This window comes from Coenobita brevimanus, chromosome 55 (assembly GCF_032717465.1).
Source record: "Coenobita brevimanus isolate Jiangsu-jjx chromosome 55, ASM3271746v2, whole genome shotgun sequence".
Lineage (NCBI taxonomy): Eukaryota > Metazoa > Arthropoda > Malacostraca > Decapoda > Coenobitidae > Coenobita > Coenobita brevimanus.
This window is the reverse complement of record NC_137008.1, coordinates 34355130-34373171: the sequence shown is the minus strand read 5'-3', so window position 1 is coordinate 34373171 and position 18042 is coordinate 34355130. Positions and strand designations below refer to the sequence as shown.

The 18042-nt window shown below is 48.8% G+C and overlaps 1 protein-coding gene across 1 annotated transcript in view; it reads left to right on the top strand.

Annotated features, from left to right (window-relative positions):
- Positions 1-11918: 11918 nt before the first annotated feature.
- Positions 11919-18042, top strand: part of HUWE1 (HECT, UBA and WWE domain containing E3 ubiquitin protein ligase 1) — a 1134422-nt gene continuing 1128298 nt past the window's right edge. Inside the window, exon 1 of the mRNA XM_080273518.1 lies at positions 11919-11971. The gene's annotated coding sequence lies outside the window, so the exon portion shown is untranslated. The remainder of the gene's footprint in view (positions 11972-18042) is intronic.

Genomic DNA, 18042 nt, shown 5'->3' with positions numbered 1-18042 from the left:
CGGGCGAGACCTCACCCCTCCCCGATGAAGGCGACACCCTTCCTTCACCAGGCACCTGAGTGAGTGCCTCCAGAACCTGTTTGGCCCGAGTCCTAAGGGCCAGACCCCAGTTCCTAGACCCAACAGTGAGGGGTCCTTCACACGCCCAGCCCAAACCCTCGACAAGAGACGACGCCCCACGAGTAGTCCCGTGGCCGCGGGAAGAAGGGACTCCTGGAGGAACTCTCCCTACCCCAGGCCGAAGACTGTGAGTCCCCAGGCCTTTTCCCCCTTCCCCTTTGCCCGATCAGTGACATTATATAACAGTGACTGTGATACATGGCTCCCACAGACTGTGAGTGAGAGGCAAAGACTTGCAGTGTAAGTGAATGGTGAAATCCAGTAAAGTGAGGAAAGACACTCGAGACAGTGCATATCCATTCTGTGCAAAACGAGAAGCAAAACTCAGTGTCATTATTATAACTATGACAGTGCACATCCACCCTGTGTAAACCAAGGAATAGAAATCAGTGACAATATATGTAAAACAATAGTGAAACAAGAACCAGAGTCAGTGGCAGAGTAAAGTTTCTTTAACTACGTCGTGCACAGCAAAACCTATATTTTGCCCTCTCACTGGGAACGAGCCTCCTGTGCAAGGACTGTGAATGTTGTGTATTGCCTCCTTACCCAGACTAAGACCCCTGTCTATCTAGTATCCTGTGTGATACTCGAAACCCACTTTCCAGCCTATGTATTAACTTTGTTTAGTATATTGTGTAAACTGTTTTCCTGTTCCATAGCAAAGAATTTCTCAATTTACTGTACGTGTAAGGTTGTTGCCCTGTGTTTTTATGCCCTGTTCCTCTCATACTGTGTCAAAGCTCCGGGCTAGAAAGGGAACCCAGCTGCACCTTAGGCATTCTTAGGACGGGAAGCCAACCTATTAATGCACTGGTGAACAGCGGTGGTTCTTGACCCGGGCATACAGAGAGAGGAGCAAACAGGGAAATCGGCAAAATGGCAACGAAACTGCACGTACAATTGCCCAAATTCGACCCAGAACAGTATGACATCCACACATATATATCAACAGTTAAGCCGTTGCTGGATATTGATGTAATGCTAGGTGTTTTAGGGTCGGCTTCCCGTCCCTCTGACGCCTAGTGTGTAGCTGGGTTCTCTTTCTAGACCGGAACTTAGACAAATAAGAGAAAGGCAGGACACAAAAACTTGAGGCAACAACCTTACATGTGTATTGCTAAATTCTACAGTGGAACGGGCAGATGTCACAAATGCAGTTTTGCTGAACAATTATAAATCTAAGGCTTAGATATCGGGTGTTGGTATCGCACAGGATACTGTTTAGGACAAGGTCGGGTAAGGTGAATAGCACTTAGGGCAGTGAAGCTAAACACTGCTATTTGGGAAAGTCTAGGTTCTGTATGCTGGTGGAGTTTGTGGCACTATTTTCACTGCTGGCAGGCTAACTGGTTTGTCTGTCGTGTCGTTAATTATTACTGATGCACTGGGGCCTCTGTATGATCTTAATGCTAGGTGGAGTCACTATATATGGTAGCGTGTTCACTTGAGACAGACCCTTTTTTCACTGTTTTGCTGTGTTCACTGTTTCACTGTTGTCTTACGTATTCCACTAATCTTTTATATTATTACTAATGCATTCTCACTGACTTTCCATATTCTGATAACTCACTGTTCTGCCTTGTTTCACTATGTCATGAACACTTTGCTTTCACTTTCGCTCGCTTTCAGGACTGGGCATAGTGGCTGTCAGGTACAAGGGCGGCAGGAATGGGTCAGCTTCACTACTGACAAGGCTGAGCACTGCCAGGGGCCTCCGTATTCAGGAGCCACGGGATCATGCGTAGGGGCGTCCTCTCTCGTCCGGGGCTGCTGGTGGCAAAGGGTCCCGCGCTTTCAGGGCTCGGGGTGGGAGTGTGGCCCTCAGGGCTGGGGCCAAACAGCTGCCTGAACTTCTCACTCAGGCGCCTGACGGCGTCATGGGGAAGAGATGACCCACCCGGGGGTCCTGGGAGAGGTCCAGAGGTCTCGGGGGCTGCGGTCTCCAGCAACTGGGGACGCCGTCAGGAATGGGCAGCGACATCAGCCTCCGTTGGGGTCCCTCAGACAGGTCCTCTCAGGAGCCAGCTGTAGTAAGAAGAGCCCGGTGGTAGTTACGGGGCCTCTCCAATACATCTCCGGGCGGGGGTCTCCCTCTGGGTCATAGGTTGGTGGGCAGGAGTCAGCACCTGACGGAGGAGTGGCTACCAGCCGTCTCCTGCCGTAGGGCCCGGCTACTGGCCGTGGCCTGGGGAAGAGCGGCTACAGGCCGACTCAAGGGCACCTTCGGAGCAGCTACCAGCTGTCTCCTGATGAAGATGGGAGCAGCTACCGGCCGTCTCCTCGTTACCTCCGGAGTGGCTGGAGGCTGTCTCCTGCAGGAGGGTCGAGCGGCTACAGGCAGTCTCTCGAGGGGTACCTTCGGAGTGGCTACCGGCCATCTCCTGACGAAGGCAGGAGCAGCTACCAGCCGTCTCCTCGTTACCTCCGGAGTGGCCGCAGGCCATCTCCTGTAGGAGGGTAAAGTGGCTACCGTCCGTCTCGTCTAGGGCACCTTCAGAGCGGATTCTGGCCGTCTCCTGATGAAGGCGGGAGTGGCTGCAGGCCGTCTCCTGTAGGAGGGTTGAGCGGCTACCAGTCGTCTCAGGGGTGCTGACTGGAGCTAGAGTAATAGCTCCACCCCGTGGTTGTTGGTGGTCGGTTCGCCCGGAAGGTAGTCTCGCTTTTCTGCTATGGTGGTGGCGGGCGAGCTCCAGGTCATATGGGCGCGTGGCCTGGGTGGACTTATGTCCCTGTCACCGGGAGTCCAGTTGTACTGTATATGCTCCTCTGTGGGCTCCTTCTGGGGGTGTTGGGTTGCCCTCGGTGATACTATAATGCATTTTATGCTGTCTTCTGGGAAAAAGTCACGTCCCTGTGACTGGAGATGGTAAACTTTGGTGTTGTAGGTGTGGTAAACTGGCTGTAGGTGTTGGAGGAGGCCGTGCCAGGCTGTAGTGGCAGGATGCTCATATAGCTGAGTGCCACAGGTGATGAAGAGGGTGGATGGGTCGGTGGAGGAGCAGAGGAGTCGTAGGAGGTGGCGGGGTCCACGGACTCGATGTTTTCATCTGAATGGTGGCGCCCATACGGCTTGGCGAATCCTCATGGTGGTAGGTGTTGTCTTCTGTGCAGGGCTGTGCTGAATGCTGGAGATGGACGTCGAGTTGTGGTTTTATGCCGGAATAATGCTGGTCGACGTCTCTGGGCAGTGTAGATGGCTGGGATTGGGGCCTGACATAGCATGAATGTGAGATGATTTAGGGAAGGGGTGGGAGTGTGATTTTGCGGCGAGGTGGGTGTGGTGGGAGTGTGGGTGTATCTGGTGGGTGGGTGGGAAAGGCAGCCAGAGCGTGTGATGGTTGTTTTATTGGTGGGTGTGTGTAGTGATATGGAAGTGCAGTGTCGGCGTGTGTGTGAGGTGTGCGGTGTGGTGTGAGGGCAGCTGTGGGGTGGTATGAGTGGGGGTGGCACGGGGTGTGGAGTAGGGTGTAGGCCTAGTGGGTGGTGGTGTAGTGAGTGCGTGGGCAGCACAGATGGAGTCAGGGGTATGCGATGGGGCAGGTGAGGTTGAGGGGGCATGTGTGGATGGAGGGTGGGGAGATTTGGGGCCAGGGGTGGGCAATGGCTGGGGCGAGGGTGTGGTGGGTTGAGGGGGTGCGGGCACGTGGTGCTGGGCATGGGGGATGAGGCGGTTGGTGGCGAGGAGGTGGGGAAGAGGTAAGGAATTGGTGGTGTCGGTGAGCTATCAGGTGAGGTGTGAGGCGGCGTGGTGGGGGGTGAGGTGGAGGTGGCGGGGGAAGGGGAGGGAGAGAGAGACGGCGAGGGGGAAATATAGCAGTCATAGGAGGTAGAGGGAAGTGGTGCAGTTGTAGTGGGTGGGGCGGGGCATGGCGCCGGGGCAGGGGAGGCCGGAGCGTGAAAAGGGCATATGTGACGGTTTCTGAGAGTGCGAGAAGTGCCGTGATATTCGACTGTCACCTGGTAGGAGTTAGGGACGCGAATGATGGTATGAGGCCCAGTGAAGCGCGGCGCGAGCTTGTGGGGAGTGGGGAGATGAGCTATCATAACAGTGTCACCTGGCTTCTAGGGGTTGGAGGCAGTGTGGGGCATAGGCAGATGTGGTTTGACTTGGGGAGCCGGGATGTTTGTGGGGAACTTTTTCACCACGTTGATTTGCTGGGGTGCACGGCGGGAGGTCAGGAGGCGGCGTATCAGTTGGATAACCTTATCCATGTCTCCGGTAGGGTCATGGATTGTAAAGTGCTCCTTGACCATGATGGGGAGCACTCAAAGGAGAGCATTAAAGGTGTGTTGATCCCGGGTTTCATCATCTGCCTCCGGGTAGGTAGCAGTGACCAGGCGTCTGGCCTGGATTACAGTGCCATCCAAATTGCCATCAAAGGTTAGGCTATCCAATTGGGATAGCCCCACCACTTTACCTAGTGATGGAGTGATGGCCTGAGTCACGAGTTTCGTGAAATTCTGCCAGGTGAGCCCTGGGACGATCTTGGATGCTATATTAGCTGCCGCTTTGCCCAGTAGCGGGAGTGTGACCATGATTTTTTGCTTGTCATCCTCGAACCCGATATCTGGCAAAGGTTTAATAATTGCCAGGTATGTGTGAACGTCATACTGTTCGGGGTCGAATTTAGGCCATTGCACATGCGGTTTGGTTGCCATTTTGCCGGTATTTCCTGATTACCTCTCTCATATGCCCAGGTCAAGAACCTCCGCTGTCCACCAGTGTAATGCTAGGTGTTTCAGGGTCGCCTTCCCCATCCCTCTGACGCCTAGTGTGAAGCTGGGTTCTCTTTCTAGACCGGACCTTAGACATATAAGAGAGAGGCAGGACACAAAAACTCGAGGCAACACCCTTACATGTGTATTGCTAAATTCTACAGTGGAACAGGCAGGTGTCACAAATACAGTTATCTATGTATCTATCTATTGCCAGACGCCTCAGTCCGGTTTGGGGTGGCCATAAACAAATCGCCTCCACGTCGCCCTGTCCCCCGCCATTTCACTGCCCTGCTCCCAACTCACACCCCCCTCTCTCATATACCTCACCACCCCATCCCTCCATCTCATCCTTGGCCTCCCCCTCTCTCTTCCACCCTCCACCTCACTCACATACACTCTCTTCGTCAGTCTTTCACCCTCCATCCTCTCCACATGGCCAAACCACCTCAGTGTGTTCCTCATAACGCTTCCCATCACATCCACACCACAACGATCCTTTATATCCTCATTCGTCAGCCTGTCTCTCCGTGTGACTCCACAGGCTCCTCTTAAATAACCCATTTCCACTGCTCTCACTCTTGACTTGTGTCCTTCCAACAACGTCCAAGCTTCAGTTCCATACGTTAGAGTTGGTATCACAATACTGTCATGTAGTAACTTTTTCACTTCCATGCTCACTTCCGTTTCTTATCACTGCTTTCAAGGAACCAGCAACCTTTCTTCCCTGCTGTACCCTTTCAAGCACTTCACCTTCCAAACCTCCATCCTTATTCATCACACTACCCAAGTACTTAAACGTACTCACATTTTCCAATTCCCCACCATCCAACCTCGCTGTACATTCACTGACTTCACCTCTCTCAAAGACCATCACTTTACTTTTCCCTACACTCACCTTTAGATTCCGTTTCTCACACACTCTCCCAAACTCATCCACCAAGCCTTGCAGCTCTCCTTCGTCTTCACTCAACAACACAGTATCATCTGCAAACAACAGTACAGGGAGTTTCCAAACACTATCCTCTCTCACCAGGGCCACTCCAACATCCACTACCCTACCTTGTACCTCGTTTATTACCCCATCCATGTTACAGATTGAACAACCATGGAGACATGGAAGCATGGCTACAACTGAACAGGCCCACAGGAACATCCATCCTATTCTCCCCTGACTTGCCGCCTGGAACACTCTCGGCCTGTCTCCTGCCCCCTGCCTTCCTCCCCCAACACATCATGGCAGTGTGAGTTGCAAACATCACCATGTCCCCCCTCACGCTACGTAAGGGGCTCGTGGTGGGAGAAATGGAAGAAGCAGAGCCAGGCCTCATCATTTCCTCTTCCCCTCCTGCCCCACTGCCCTCCATCCCTGACCACCTCTCCCCCCACCAATCAGACACCCTTCTCCATCTCCTCCTGGACTTTCAGGACCTCTTTGCGTCAGGCCCCTCGGATATCGGCCACATCACCTACCTCACGCATGAAATATACACTACGGGACCCCCGATCTGCCAACCATCCCGGTGGAAAAACCTGAAACGACGAGCAGAAGACTGGCGGGTCCAGGAAATGCTTGATTCCGGCGTTGTTTTGCCTTCCACCGGCCCTTGCTCCTCCCCTGTCGTCCTCGTCAAGAAAAAGGACGGCACCATGCGTTTCTGCATAGATTACCGCCACCTCAACGACATAACTATCAAAGATGACACCTCTCTCCCCAGGATCAACAACTCCCTCGACTCCCTATACAGTGCCTCTTGATTCTCTACCCTAGATCTCCAGTCGGGGTACTGGCAGGTCCCTGTGCACCCAGTAACAGGAAACATTATGAATTCAACGTCCTGCCATTTGGCCTTTGCAACAACCCCACTACCTTCTGTCGGCTGATGGAGTCTGTCCTTAGCGTCCTCGCCTGGACGACGTCATTGTTTTCAGTAAAACATGGACCGATCACCTCCAGCGCCTCAGGAAAGTCTTCCAATGAATTCGCCAGGCCTTCCTCAAGCTCCGGCCTTCCAAGTGCATCCTGGCTGCCAGAACTATCTCTTTCCTGGGGCACATCATCTCCAGAGACAGAATAGCCCCTGACCCAGACAAACTGTACGCCATCACAGATATTCCCCTACCACGAGACATCCATGAGGTCCGGGCCTTCCTGGGCCTTACCTCTACTACCAGCGCATTGTAACATCGCCAAGCCCCTCCACGACCTGACCCAAAAGGGAGAACCCTTTAACTGGACCGACAAGCTATGGGCGGGTTATCAAGTGCTCAAGAACAAACTCATCACTGCCCTGATCATCACCTTCCCCGACTGCTCCCTGCCCTTCCGATTGTACACTGACGTTTTTTCTTGTAGCGATTGGTGCTGTCCTCACCCAAGTCCAGGAGAGACGAGAACACATCATCACCTGCGCCAGCCATACCATTAAACAGGCCGAACGGAACTATGCCGCAACCAAATGGAGGTGCCTAGGCATCATCTGGGCCCTTGAACACTTCTGGGCTTACCTATCAGGGACGAATGTGATGATCATCACGGGCCACCAGTCGCTCCAATGGCTCTGGCAATCAGACACCCACAGCTCCCAGCTGATCAAATGGCGGGAGACCCTGGAAGAATTTAATTACAAAATATCTTACTGCCCCAGCAAACTCCACACCAACGCTGACACGCTCTTCCAGATCCCCATCCATGCAGTTCAACACGAAACGGAGCTCCTTCAATGATGGCACAACAAGGATCCCTCCCCACTTATTCAGCAAACTCCACCGTCAGGGCAACCATCTTTGCACTCAGTTGGGACGCATCATCCTTGTTCCCAACACTGCCCTAGACACCATGAGACACCCCCACTCTGATAACGGGATCCACCTGGATATCAATAAACTCCTACAGGTATTCAACGACACACTGGATTCCCGGCCCCTCCAACTTTGCCAAAAAGATCACCCAGTCCTGCAGAGCCTGTGCACTAGGCAAGGACACCACCCACACTGCTGGCCCATCGGGACGCATCGCCGCCCACAAACTCTAGCAGTTGCTTTCCGTAGATGTTGTGGGGCCCCTGCCACCCAAGTCAGGCTACCTGTACATCATCATCTTTGTAAATACATATTCAAAATTTTATCATCACATGTCCGGCCCCTTCTGTGCCACCATCTCCCTTACCCCTGCCCTGCGTTCCTCCCGCCCCTCTGCACCTCCAGCCGCAGCCCCCGACCCTCCTCCCGACTCCTACAATTGCTACATTCGCCCTCATCCTCCCTTCCTCCCACTCCCCCTCACCCCCAACCCCTCCACCCATCACACTGCATATCACCCCACCTACAGCCTCACCAATGCTGCAAATTCCCGACTCACCCCTCACCCCCCTGCCACCCCCCCACCTCCCACACCCAACACCACTTTACCTGCCACCCAGCCACCACCTCCCGGAACCAAGACGCCCTCATGCGCCCGTACGCCGCCCTCCCCTGCTCCCGGCACTACCTCATCTACACTCATCAACCCCACCCACAGGCCCCCACCACGAACACCTCCACCCCAGCCCACCCCCTCCAGCACCACACTGCACGCAACCAGAGTGCCACGAGGCTGCACTCCCACCTCACAGCCCATGCCCACCCTGAAAACCACAATCACTCGTTCTGGCCACCTTTCATGCCCTCCCACAAGATACACCACCACCCCCTCCCCCACCCCACCCACCTCACTTCCACCTCAGGAGCAAACCTCCTCCTCCATTCACACCCACAACACGACCGCTATTACACTCATGCTACATCAAGCCCTGTCATAAAACCATTGCTCCCTCCTCAGTATCCAGCATTCAACACAATCCCTTGCAGGAATCAACACCTCCCACCATGAGAATACGACACGCCACCTGGGCACCAACCCTTAGCAGGAAGCACTGCGTCCGTGGCCCTCATCACCTTCTCCAGCTCCTCCACACAGCCATCGAGCCCTCCTCCCTTTTCCTCACCTGCAACCCTCACCTCGATGAAAACGTGGCTATAACGAAATGGAACACTCTCCTTCAACACCTGATGCTGGCCCATGTCTCCAGCACCACCAAGACCTACTACCTCCAGCCAGGGGGATGTGACTTTTTCCCCGATGATGGTGGTGAAATACTGGCCGTGGCAACCCAGGTCGCCACCACACCCCCAGGAGGAGACTACGGAGGGGTAGATGGTGCATGCGACATTTCCAGACAATACGGGTATAAGTTCACCTGGGCTGCACGCCCCTATTCCCCGGAGTGTGTCCGACAAGACCACTCCAGTCCGAGTGCACTACCTTTCGGGTGAGCTAGCCCTCGCCAGGATTGGGGTGGAGCTGAACCTTCAGCTCCAAGCAGCACCCCAGCGACTGCCAGAAGCAGCGCAAAATAAGAGACAGCCTGTAGCCACTCTGAAAACAAGGAGACAGCCTGTAGCCGCTCCGACCAAAGGGCCACAGCCTGTAGCCAGGCCCCTGTGATGGCCAGAAGCTGCACACCAAAAAAGCCACGGCCTGTAGCCGGGCCATAAAAGAGGAGACAGCCTGTAGCCGCTCCATCAGGTGCTGCTTACACTCCCTGCAGAACCCATGATGGCCTGAAGCCACACGAGGGGAGAGACAGTTACGTCCCCTCTCCTTCTGCAGTTTCCTCGGAGGGCATGACACCAGCGACAACCTGTAACTGCGCCAGTAGGAAGGAGACAGCCTGCAGCCACTCCTCGTCTACACATCGCCCTCCACACGGGACTTCGGCGATGGCCTGCAGTCACGCCGACAGGCAAGTGGCGGCCTGTAGCCGTGCTTCGTCTGCGTTTCAGTCAGGGAGTTGGGCCCCAGTGGCGGCCGGAAGCCGCACCAACAGCGAAGGGACATCCTGTAGCTGCCCTCCGTCTGTTGCCCAAAGGAACCCAGCGACAGCTGGTAGCCACGCCGAGGAGGGACACCAAAGACCCTTGCCCCTTGTGACTCCGCAGTGTGAGGACGACTTGCGATCTCCCCAGTGGGAGTGCAGGCCACTCCTCTGTCCACCCGGACCGAGGCAACCTCCAGGAGGAGGACTTCTGCCCCAGGGACTGCGGAGAGGCCTGGTGTTATCCCCGGGTCTCTTCTCCATCCAGTCGGCCCCCAAGGAGGACCCCCACCTGACGGACTCTGACCGGGAGCGGCGCCGCAGCCCCAACATGACGGTGACGCCACGGGAAGGAGACTGCAGCCGACGGATCTCTGAGGGTGTCCCAAGGACCCCAGGGCGAGACCTCACCCCTCCCCGACGAAGACGACGCCCTTCCTCCACCAGGCGCCTGAGGGAGTGCCTCCAGGACCTGTTTGGCCCGAGTCCTAAGGGCCAGACCCAAGTTCCCAGCCCCGACAGAGGGGCCCTTCACACGCCCAGCCCAAACCCTCGACGATAGACGACGCCCTGCGAGTAGTTCCGTGGCCGCGGGACTAAGGGACTTCTAAAAGGACTCCGCCTACCCCACAGGCCGACGACTGTGAGTCCCCAGACCTTCCCCCTTCCCCTTTGCCCGATCAGTGACATTATATAACAGTGACTGTGATACATGGCTCCCACAGACTGTAAGTGAGAGGCAAAGTCTTGCAGTGTAAGTGAATGGTGAAATCCAGTAAAGTGAGGAAAGACACTCGTGACAGTGAATATTCATTCTGTGCAAGACGAGAGGCAAAACTCTGTCATTATTATAACTGTGACAGTGAACATCCACCCTGTGTAAACCAAGGAATAGAAATCGGTGACAATATACAGTATGTATAACGACAGTGAAACAAGAACCAGAGTCAGTGGCAGAGTAGATTCTTGAACTACGTCGTAGGCTACACAGCAAAACCTAGGCTATATTTTGCTTCTCACTGGGAACAAGCCTCCTGTGCAAGGACTGTGAAAGTTGTGTAGGCTGTCTCCTTACCCAGACTAAGACCCCTGTCTATCTAGTATCCTGTGAGATACTCGAGACCCACCTGCCAACCTATGTATTAACTTTGTTTAGTATATTGTGTAAACTGTCTTCCTGTTCCATAGAAAAGAATTTGTCAATATACGTGTAAGGTTATTGCCCTGTGTTTTTATGCCCTGTTCCTCTCATACTGTGTCTAAGCTCCGGCCTACAAAGGGAACCCAGCTGCACCCTAGGCATTCTTAGGACGGGAAGCTGACCTATAAACGCCTAGCATAACATTTTCCATTTTTTGACACGGGATACACTGACGCGTCCAGTCGGAGCGACGGTTGTTGGTAAACAACGCGGCCTGTCGTAGAGATCATCGGTAAACATTGTCGCGGGACCACTTCCTTCACTATCCCAAAATACGTATATATATATATATATATATATATATATATATATATATATATATATATATATATATATATATATATATTTTCAATCATTTCTTGCAATCACAATGGAACAGTTAACTATCTCTGTTGCTTAGGTACAAGAATTACCTTGAGATCGCGAGTTTGTGACAGGGTGGAATGTGGGTGGTATCGTCGCGCTCGTTTGGTAATGATTTACCACAAAAGTTGCATACGTGTGCAAACACGAGGTAAAGAAGCTGAGGGATCAAAGAGGAGAAGAATCTAAATTAATGAACGAACTTCATATAAACACATACTCCAAGGGTTGCATCCTCCCTTTAACTTGGCAGTCGAAGGAAAGGTCGGTTTCTCACAACTTTTTGGAAGTTAAGCCGGGAATGTGATTGGATCCATGACCCATTTCAGTGAGCACAGCTGATACTTACCCTAATCTGTATGTTTTTCGTGTTCTTTTCTGGATCTTCTCAGTCTTATTCTGTTAGTACGAAATTTGAGGATTATTACAAAGACTATTTTTGCAGCATAACCTATAGTGGTGCATTGTAACACATCGGTTCCAGTTAAGTGCAAACAGCCTCTCAAGGTTTAGTTAATAAGTAGTATGTACGATCTTTCTGGTAGGCCTAACTGTTTGTTATTATTAACACAGTGTAATAATCTAATGTGTAGTTTGAAAGTGGCGGGGTGCGCAGTGCGAACCTCACCGACATTGATCCTAGCGCCACCTGCAGTCACGTTTGAGTTGCTGTGTTTTTCCTGTTGCGATATTTCTGGACGTAGATATCAAGGTGTGTATGCCATCGGGACTTGTTCCATGTGAGGAGTGTGGGTGTTGAAAGGGTAGCAGTGAGTGAGAAGGTGTTGGTAAGGGCGGGAGGAAGGTGAGGCAGGAAACATAAGTTTGCCAGTAACAGTGTTGTCTGTGTCAGTCTCTGCTCTCCGTGACGACACACTGCCACTTGTCACCAACAAAAGAAATGAAAAGCTTTGTGGGGTTATTACTTTCATTTTGTGCACTGCAACGGCTAGGGAAGGTTAAGGTAACGAATTTTGAGGGAAGGACTGGAAGAAATATGTAGCGTTGTAGGGAACTGAGCCTGGGGAGAGTAATGGCTTCATACCAAAACTTGTTTGTCACTGCCCCTCCACCATGTATGTCGAAGGCACATTTCAGAATTTCCCTCTTGTAATAGCTGTTACACTTATTCTTGGTGAATCGGATTATATTAACAGGAAGAATTTTTCATTTGTTCCTATCAGTATTCTCCATTCACAGGCTTTAAAAGTTACGGTATTATAAACAAAGAGTCAAGTCCATGCCTTTTGAAAATTCATGTTTTGTTAACCAGTTGCCTCATTACCGGATGTTTGTTTTAAAAGCGATATGGTGTTAGCACAGGTCGTAAAATATTAGTAAAGAGGAAGTATCAAATGATACACTTTATTTATAAGAAGTTTTTCTTTAACAATTAAGATATTTAGCCTAGAAGGTTTACGGTACCCTTTTAACTTGATTTCTGGTTAGTTTTGGTGTTTTGAAGGAATCCACTAAATTATATGTGATAAATAACCATGTTTACTGTAAACTGAGGAGCCTGTTGCACCATAATGACTACATTTAATTGAGTTATTGTATGGGAATAATAATGACACGTGCAAACTTTATGCAAACCTAACAAAGCTTGACAAATTAGGCAGTCATAACAAACCTATTGGTACAAGGTAAATTTTTACAAGTTGCCAATACACCCCCCAGGTTCTGCAGTATATTTTTCTGGTAGTTTTTGATGAGATTTGAGTGATTTTGACCTTTTTGTTGGTAATGCCTCATTTTGCCTCTTTTCCAGTCATGAACTTTGACTGGATGAGAAGGTGAAATTAAGTATTTTCGACAGAAAACGAAGGCAAAGATCGCTCAAATTGCATCAAAAACCACCAGAAATACTGCACAACCGGTTAACATGACCAAACAGACCTAACCTAACCTAACCAAGCGGACCTAACCTAACCAACAGAAAACGAAGGCAGAAACCATTCAAATCGCATGAAAAGACACCAGAGAAATATACTTTACAACTGGTTAACCTAACAAAACAAATCTAAACTAACCTAACTGAATATGCTGCAGCGGAATACCTTAGAGATACGATGGTCCAGGTTGTGCAGTATATATATTTTTCTGGTGGTTATTGATGTGATTTGAGTTATTTTTGCCTTCATTTTTTCTGTTGAAAATGTTTCATTTTACCTCCGCATCCAGCCAAAGTTCATGATTGGAGAAGAGGCAGAATGAAGCATTTCTGACAAAAATGAAGGTCAAAGTCATGCAAATCTCAAAAAAAACTGCCAGAAAAAATACACCATGTTTTCTCAATAACTCATCGGCTTCCTCCGGTTCCGAGTGGAAATTCTTAATAACGCTTAAATAATCAGTATTACACCCAGTGGATAGATCACGTCTTTCTTCGGAAGCTACAGCGAGAAGGATTTGAATTTTCCACCCAGAAGGAATCAAAGTTCACGCTTCAAATTGATTGGTAGATTACCATCACGTGACCTTAAGTATGCTTATGAGTGGGTGAAACAGACCTAGCAGACGCATGTGCAGTCGATGGAAAGAGAAACACACCTATGAACGCATGCATTTTTTACACGGACTGGCCGAGTCAAGATCCAAGGTATGGTTTTGGGGAAAATTTTAATTCATTATCTCTGTAAATATCAATTTCCGAATGGGGTTATGGGGCTTCGTTAGCATTTTTAAGTAATATATATGCTATATACAGGAAACAAAGAAACCATTTACAACGCTGGGTGGTAACCATATAACCAAACCATATGTGCACCCTTCGTGTCAAGTGGGTTGGTGGAGGGTTAGTGCCCCTCCCTGTAAAACAAATAACTCGGAATCAAAAGGCCACCCCATACAGGATTATGGCGTCTGGCAATAGATAGATATAGGTACTATATGGTGGTAATATCCCTGAACTGCATATTGGCAACTTGTAAAATAATACTGTAAAAGAATCAAAAGAACACCCATACTTAATCTGCCAAATACAAAGAATGAAAATGCAATTGTACATACTTTACTATTCAGTAGACCACTCTTGCAAAAAGTACTAATTAGCCTAATGCATCACTTATTGTCAGAAAATTATTTGTTAATTTAGTTTCTTGTCCAACCATTGTATTTCTGCTGTACCCATGGTATAGTGCTGGCATTGTGACTAATGATGTAAGAGAGATGCTGCTAGTTTTGTAACCAATATATCTCTGATACTGTACTTGCATTCTTGCCGATTCTGATATTTACTGTCAATATTGGGGAAAAAGAAGTGTTTGGTAATCATAGGGGCATCTGTCTTTTTAGTATAATAGGAAAAGTGTATGGTAGGATACTTATTGACAGAGTTAGAGAAAGAACAGAGGAATTAGTTGGAGAAGAACAGGGAGGCTTTAGGAAGGAAAGAGGTTGTGTAGATCAGATATTCATTCTTAGATCTTTAATGGAAAAGTTTCTAGAGAAGGGAAAGAAGTTGTATGCGGCTTTCATGGATTTGGAGAAAGCATGTGACAGGGTGGATAGACAAGGATTGTGGAAAGTATTAAGAATATATGGAGTAGATGGGAAGTTGTTGAATGCTGTGAAGAGTATGTATGTTGGTGCTAAGGCTGCAGTGCATGTGGATGGTAAACTGCGTGAATTTTTCTATTTGAAGGTTGGGTTGAAACAGAGATGTGTCGTCTCCATGGTTGTTCAATCTGTACATGAATGAGGTAATAAAAGAGGTACAAGGTAGGGTAGTGGTTGTTGTAGTGGCCCTGGTGAGAGAGGGTAGTGTTTGGAAACTCCCTGTACTGTTGTTTGCTGATGATACTGTGTTGTTGAGTGAAGACGAAGGAGAGCTGCAAGGCTTGGTGGATGAGTTTGGGAGAGTGTGTAAGAAATGGAATCTAAAGGTGAATGCAGGGAAGAGTAAAGTGATGGTCTTTGAGAGAGATGAAGTCAGTGAAATACAGCAAGGTTGGATGTTGAGGAACTGGAAAATGTGAGTACGTTTAAGTACTTGGGTAGCGTGATGAGTAAGGTTGGAAGTTTGGAGGGTGAAGTGCTTGAAAGGGTACAGCAGGGAAGAAAGGTTGCTGGTTCCTTGAAAACAGTGATAAGAAACAGGGAAGTGAAAAAGTTACTACATGACAGTATTGTGATACCAACTCTAACGCATGGAAGTGAAGCTTGGACGTTGCTGGAAGGACACAAGTCAAGAGTGAGAGCAGTGGAAATGAGTTATTTAAGAGGAGCCTGTGGAGTCACATGGAGAGACAGGCTGACAAATGAGGATATAAAGGATTGTTGTGGTGTGGATGTAGATAGGAAGCGTTATGAGGAATACACTGAGGTGGTTTGGCCATGTTGAGAGGATGGAGGGTGAAAGACTGTGAGTGAGGTGGAGGGGGGAAGAGGGAGGGGGAGGCCAAGGATGAGATGGAGGGATGGGGTGGAGAGGTATATGAGAGAGGGGGGTGTGAGTTGGGAGCGGAGCAGTGAAATGGCAGGGGACAGGGCGACGTGGAGACAATTTGTTTGTGGCCACTCCGAACGGGATTGAGGCTTCTGGCAATAGATAGATAGATAGATCGGAACATTGGATATGGACAGAAGAAACATAAAATTGCTTTTATTGAATATTTTGGTCTTTGTTTAATTCTGTGTAAAAGAACATTGTTACATTGATACGGTTTTACAGCTTAATAGTCTTACTCAAACCCATTAAAGGTTCATATTAATAAGTGGGTGAGTGGGAAAGAAGAGAGGGGGAAAAAAAGAACTGAATATGGTACCAAAAGTAACGAGTTGAGAGTGGTACACAGTGTACAAGGTGATGTGTTGGTGTGGTGGCCATGTGGGTTTATGTACTTAAATAGTCTACACATGCTGTCATAATAAACGCAAACTGTCCGCACTCTTAGTTATTGTATTCTTTGTTTAGTGGTAATATTTATTGGGGGAGTGGACTTCCTGACCACCACTTGGTGGTGGTGAAAGTCAAGCTTCAAATGAAATGGAGGAGTAGGAGAAGGGAAGGACAGGAGGAAGTAGTCTATAAAAGGAGGGTAGAAAGGTTACAAGAGGATGGAAAAAGGAGTATATAAGAGAGAAGTGGAGGAGCAGTTGGGTAAAAATGATCTGGAGCATATGGGAGTACCGAGTATGTGCAAGATATTCACAAAAGAAATCAGTGCAGCATGTGAAGTGGCATGTGGGGTGAAGAGAAGACAAAAGGGGGTGCAAGGAACAGCATGGTGGAAAGAAGAGGTGAGACAGGCTGTGGTACAAAAGAAAAAAGCATATAGTGAGTGGATGAGTAAGAGGGGCATGGAGAAAGTTGATAGATGGATGAAAGAGTTATGTGTAGAGAGGAAGAGAGAAGTGAAAAGATTAGGTACGGTATTAAGAGAAAGAAGGAAATGGATGAGGAATTTGGAAGGGATTTGAGTGTAAAGTGGAGGGAATGTAAGAGAAGATTCTGGAAAGAGGTAAAGAGAGTTAGACAGGGTGATGAAGAAGTATATATATGGGGGTGAAAGATAAAAATAGTAAATTGCCAGTGGAGAAGAAAAAAAAAAAAGCAGATGGAGAGAACACTATAAGGAATTGTTGAACATGGAGAATGAAAGTAATGAGAGTATAAGTGGCTGGGAGCAGAAAAGAGGTGAGAAGAGAGGAAGAAATCAATAGGATGGAAGTACCGGTACCGGTAATGAAGGAAGTCAAAATGGGGAAAGCCCCAGGAATTGATTGTGTGGTGAGATGCTGAAGCATGGTGGAGAGATAATAGTAGAATGGATATATAACATGTGCAGCTTGGCCTGAGAGGATTGGAAGCCAGGCATAATTATCCACCTGTACAAAAGAAAAGGGGAAAAAGAAGTGTGTGGTAATCATAGGGACATTTATCTTCTTAGTGTAGTAGGAAAAGTATATGATAGGGTAGTTATTGACAGGGAAGTAACAGAGGAATTAGTTGGAAAAGAACAGGAAGGTTTTAGGAAGGGAAAAGGTTGTGTAAATCTGATATTCATTCCTAAGTCTTTAGTCGAAAAGTTTCTAGAAATTGGAAAGAACTTGTATGCAGCCTTCATGCATTTGGAGAAAGCATATGACAGGGTGGATAGACAAGGAATGTGGAAAATGTTAAGAATATATGGAGTAAATGGGAAGTTGCTGAATGCCGTGAAGAGTACCGGGTATGTATGATGGGACATAGGCTGCAGTGCATGTGGATAGTGAATTACGGCACTGTATTTTTTTTTAACATTGGATTGAAACAAGGAGATGTCTTATAGATTGGGTTATAGAAGAACAATAAGGTAGGGCAGTGGATGTTGCAGCAGCTTAAATGAGAGAGGGCAGCATTTGGAAACTTCCTGTCCTTTTGTTTGCAGATGATACGGTATTGTTAAGTGTAGACGAAGGGGAACTGCAAGGCTTGGTGAATGATTTTGGAAGTGCGTGTAAGAAACTGAATCTATAGATGAATGTAGGGAAGAGTAAAGTTATGGTCTTCGAGAGAAATGAAGTCACTGGATGTACGGTAATGTTGAATGATAAGGAAATGGAAAATGTAAGTGCATTTAGGTACTGAACTTTAGTAGTGTGATGAGTAAGGATGGAAGTTTGGAGGGTGAAGTGCTTGAAAAGTTACAACAGGGAAAAAAAGGTTGCTGGTTATTTGAAAGGAGTGATAAGAAACAGGGAAGTGAACATGGAAGTAAAAAAGTAGCTGCATGACAGCATTGCAATACCAACTTTGATGTAGCTACCTTATGGAAGTGAAACTTGGACCTTATTGGA